The 4,978-nt window shown below is 49.5% G+C and overlaps 1 long non-coding RNA gene across 1 annotated transcript; it reads right to left on the bottom strand.

The window, feature by feature from the left end:
- Nucleotides 1-1,704: 1,704 nt before the first annotated feature.
- LOC107280239 (uncharacterized) lies at nt 1,705-2,450 on the bottom strand. Its single transcript, XR_001544223.3, has 2 exons — nt 2,248-2,450; nt 1,705-2,147 (listed from the first exon to the last, which is right to left on the bottom strand). It is a non-coding gene; the product is annotated as an uncharacterized lncRNA (long non-coding RNA).
- Between the last annotated feature and the right edge of the window lie 2,528 nt (nt 2,451-4,978).

Here is a 4,978-nt window from a genome sequence, read left to right on the forward strand (position 1 = left end):
AAATAACCCAATACCAAAAATAGCACAAGTTTTCACCTATTTTTCTTCGATCTGTAACACTTCCGTCCCAATTTGATTAAACGACGTTAGATTAGAGGAGATAAAATTATTGTCGGACTAATTTACTCTTCTTTTTGGGTGGCGCTGCCAGCGCCGTGCGTTCAAGGCAAAGGCCGCCGCCGTCGGCCGCGCACGCTACCCCAACGTCACCCATCTCTGCGCCTATTACCACGAGCCCGACGAGAAGCTTCTCCCCTACTATTGTCTTCGACGACAAGCTCTGGCTTCGGCCTCGCCTGTCTCGTCGCCGACGCTCACAAGAGTACAAGACGACTGACGCAGTCGAATAAGCTCAGCAGTGTGGCGCGCTCGCTGCGTAGCGAGGGCGAGGCTCTATCGGTGGCTCGGCGCTGGCGTACGTCGCATTGGAGTGGCCGTGGCGACTCAAAAGGGTGATGTGTTCGCGCTCGGGATCATGCTGCTGGAGGCGGTGACCGTGGCGCGGGTTGACGAGGAGAGGGGCAGTGTTGAGAGCTGGAGGTGTAGGCACGACACGTCTTCAAGGAGGAGCGGCTGTCGTCAGAGGTCGTCGACCTGACACTGCCCAGTGAGGTGCTCACCATGTTCCACTTCCATGCCGACCTCGATTGCACCAATCGAGCTCGACGCCGACCTGCGCCCCTGCAATGCGCGCCGTCGCCGAGAGCCTCGACTGGATTGGCTGCTAATCCGGCCATTTCTCCATCCGTTGAGCAATTCTTTCATCCTAATCGAGCTCAAACACTATAAGCTAGCTAAAGCTTTATCATTTGCAGTAACCACCATTAGCTTACAAGAACTTCAATCATGCTGATTTCTAGTCGCCAATGCATGGTAGAGATAGCAAAAAAAAGCAAAAATCCTAAGAATTATTCACTAATTTGTTCCGGTACTCAGTAATAGTGACAAATAGCTACAGTCTCCCCTCCATCAGCCACCGTCGTCAACCAAGCAGCCGTGACTCGCAGCCGCCGTCGTTGCCCTTTTCCGCAGCATGCGACACCTCGGAAACAACCACCGTCATTACCATTTCTTTTGGAGAACACCTTGCAAAAACGACCGAACTAACAAAAGGAGCAGGCACAATCTAACACTAACAGTCCCATATGCCACAGGGATAGAACCCGGGGCAAATTGGTATTTGCATGTGTCAACTCACGGCTAAACATTCGACCATAACTACTACCACGACGGAAGTGCTACGAATCGAGAAAAAAAGGATGTCCGATGCTTCTAGTCGAAAGCGGGAAATTTTTGTGCTATTTTTTGGTACCGGGTTGTTTTCTGTGCTATGTATCGAATTTTCTCAAAAAATAACTAATTGCGCAGATTGCGACTAATTTGCGAGATGAAGCTTTTAAGCCTAATTGTTCCATGATTTGACAATGTGGTGCTACAGTAAATATTTGCTAATGACAGATTAATTATGCTTAATAAATTCGTTTCACGGTTTACTGACGGATTCTGTAATTAGTTTTTTTATTAGTGCCCGAACACCCTATATAATATTCGATGTGACACGCCAAAATTTTACATCCTGGATCTAAACACCCCCTAAGCCATGCAGCACAACCACTAAGCTAGCACTTACACCATGCAACACACAACACACGTACACGTGACTTCTACTCAGATACTACCATATGACGCTACGAATAAACATGCTGAAATTAAAACAACAAGATTATATACTTCTAATAGCAAGAAGCCACGGAGAATCATCGTTGCCCCGTCCCATCCCTTCTGACGCCTTTGCTGCGGTTGATCACTCCCGTTTCCATCCCCTCCGCTCCAGTGGCGGAACTAGGATCTTCGGACGCGTAGGGCCCAAAATAAAGGCTAAAACTTGACAAATGTGCAGCAAAGTATAATACAGGTTGGACAAAAAAAATACAAGAGTGTTCGATTGGTGTGCGAAGCCCGGGATCAACAACAACCACATTTGGTTCAAGCACAATACGATCTTGCTCATTGTTACTAGCCATGGTTTCTGCTGAATTAGGCATTGGGATGGAGTCATTGGTTTCTTCTGTTTCTTGAGTTGCCGGGGTGGATTCATTTGAGGACTGAACTTGAATGAATAATTTTATTGTCCTACTTCTCTTCATCTAAGAATTCAAACCAAATCTAATAATGTGATGTACTAAAGCTAGGTTTGAGATTTGAGAAGTGAGAAAGGAAGAAGAAAGAGAACAAAAAATTGCTGACCTTTCACAGTTCCACTCCCACTGTCCCGCACGACCGCAAGCGGCAAGCCGACTAGCCGACGCGACGCCGCACGCCCGCACGCCATTCGCCGCCGCCGCTGCACGCCGCCTCGCCGGCCGCTGCCGCCGCCGCCTCGCGCCTCGCGCAGCCGCGCCCCCGCCGCCGCACGCCGCCTCGCGCCTTGCAGGGAGTGAGGAAGAGTTGGAGAGAGAGAGAGAGAGAGACCTAGGGCCTTCAGTGGCTAGGGTTTTCACTGCTTAGTGGGCTAATGGGCTTTGGCATTTTGCTATTTCGTGGGCCTTTTTTGGAAGGCCGAGTGTAGGGCCGGCCTGCATACGAGTGGGGCTGGGCTAAGAATGTATGGAAAAATTACAAGGTATAGGTACTAAAATTTTTTTTCACGAGTAGGGCCTGGGCCCAAGTTGCCCTAGGCCCAGTTACGCCCCTGCTCCGCTCTGTCGCCGCCACGTGAAGAGGATGTGGCCGTTGACGTCGCAGGAAACCATGGAGACTCACCGCCCTCCCCGTCCAATCCTATCCGCTTCGCCTCCTCTGCCGCGGTCCAGCTCCCCGGTTTCCATCCCCTTTACTCCATCACCGCTGCTTCTTTCTATGACGACTGTGGCGCGAAGACAGCAGATGCAAAGAAGGGAGGAGATGCCCCCCTTGCCCTCCCCCCTCACATCCCTCTCCGCCCTCCCCGTCTTGTTGCGCTTGCCGGTGGAGAGAGAAGAGAGCGACGGTAAAGAGGAGGAGTACAATAAGTCACCGGCCTCCCTGTCTCCTCCCTCTCCGCCCCGCCCCTGTTCGTCGGCCTCCGTCGATTCGGCTTCTGCCATGCCTCCGTCGATTCCGCCTCCGCTCTCGCTCAGTGGTGTGCCAGCGCCCGTGCTAGCCGCATCTGGGGAAGAAGGGGAAGAGATAGAGAATAGAGATGATTAGGTGGAGTGTTGTGTCACGATCCCACATGAATCCCACTGATGAACACAAGCACAAGAGCAATATATCCACTCCAACTCTGTATATCAAGTTCAGGGATACAAATTGGAAGAACTAGCAGCAGAGATTGGGAAGAGAAGCAAGGGTAAAGGGTATCAGAGAAACACAGAGTAGGGATTCGAGGAGAAATCAAGAGGAGGAAGAAGAGGCCGTAGCCATCAGGTTCTAATTCATCGTTCTCTTCTCTCACTGCCACTGTTGGTATTTGTACTGCTTGGTTGCTTGCTCCTTCAGTATGTGAGCTGGGCCAAGCCCATTCCTCCTGCAGCCCATGCAGCCCACCAGATACATGACAAAGTATTTGAAGTTTCATAACCAGTCAACCCTCGTACTCGTAGACCAATATCGACAAAGGATTTTAGAGAAGGGGTCAAGAGATGTTTCGAAGTCCAGTTCTTGGAACGATCTGGCTTGTTCTCGAGGACGATGAGAACCGGGTCAAGCTCTTCTAGTTCAAGATAGAACCACTTTGACCTCCAACCGCTCCGAGAAGAAGGACACTGGAAAGGAATGTATTTGGCTTTCATGCCATCACGGAGGTGGAATCCACAGCATCCAGAGATTCTATTGGATTCCATCCACCGGAGTTTATAATAATAACGGAAGAGGTCAAGGAAGGGCACTACCCCAATGTAGGCCTCACGGAGATGAAAAAAAAATGTTCAGAAAGGCGATAGAATTGGGGTTGAGATGCAAGGAGAGACCATAAAAATTCAAGATGACCAAAAGGAATTTAGAAGGTGGAGGCAAAAACCCGCAGCAGACAAAGTCCTCTACTACTACCATACGGCGTAAAGCAGGAGCAGGTTTAATACCTCCTTCCTCCTGCTCCATGGTCTCCTGGCTGGGAAGGGCCCCATCCGCACGAAGCTTCTTCAATGTAGCTTCATCGGAGGATGATTTGCCAAGATCCATCGCCGATGAGGGATCGCTGGAGGGAGACAAAGGAAGTTAGGGTTTCTTGAGACGGAAGGGTCGAGAGTTGAAAAGACTTTTTTTGGCAAACGGACCTGAAATGAATCTCAAAATCCCCTTATATAAGCGCACTACCAGATGGTTCACATTTCAAGGAAAGGAGAGACATTGCCGCCGAAAATTTCTGAGGTCCGTTGTGGGCGGTAGTTTAGACTTCAATTTAAATTCACTCATGGACCATTGAACTCCGTTTAGCGTTGTCGCTAGCTCCGTGTCTCTACGGTCTTACACCGGGATCGACCAACCGAGTTTGACAAAGTGCTAGCAAGTGAAGTCGTGGATGACAACATGAGTTCATTTAAGCTAAAGTCGGGGGCTACTGTTATGGTTACAGATAAGGCATACCTTCTATCCTTGAACTTATGGAAATACAAGAATAGGATATATCTTTGTGTATACTGGCTGTTTCCATATGCTCTAAGGAAATTCACCAGATGTTATGGAAAATATCTTCATGAGACAAAGGACAAACAAAGTCCTACTCGGAGGGGAGAGGTGTTAACGACCAAATTTGGTAAATCATGAATCGGAGATAGAGATAACAAACCGAAGCGGATTTGAAGGGATTCGGTTAAACGCGGAAACAGAGCGCGCATCAGCTGGGGTCCGAATCGGCTAAGGTGTGTGTCAGCAGGGTTCGAATCGGACAAGGTAGCCGATGAAGCCGATTCTGACAGGATAGCACTGGAGTCATTGTCGGATCGGATTGATATGCTTCATGAGGATTGCTAAGCACAGATTGAGTCCGAAGAAGGCA

This window comes from Oryza sativa, chromosome 3 (genome assembly GCF_034140825.1).
Source record: "Oryza sativa Japonica Group chromosome 3, ASM3414082v1".
Classification (NCBI taxonomy): Eukaryota; Viridiplantae; Streptophyta; class Magnoliopsida; order Poales; family Poaceae; genus Oryza; species Oryza sativa.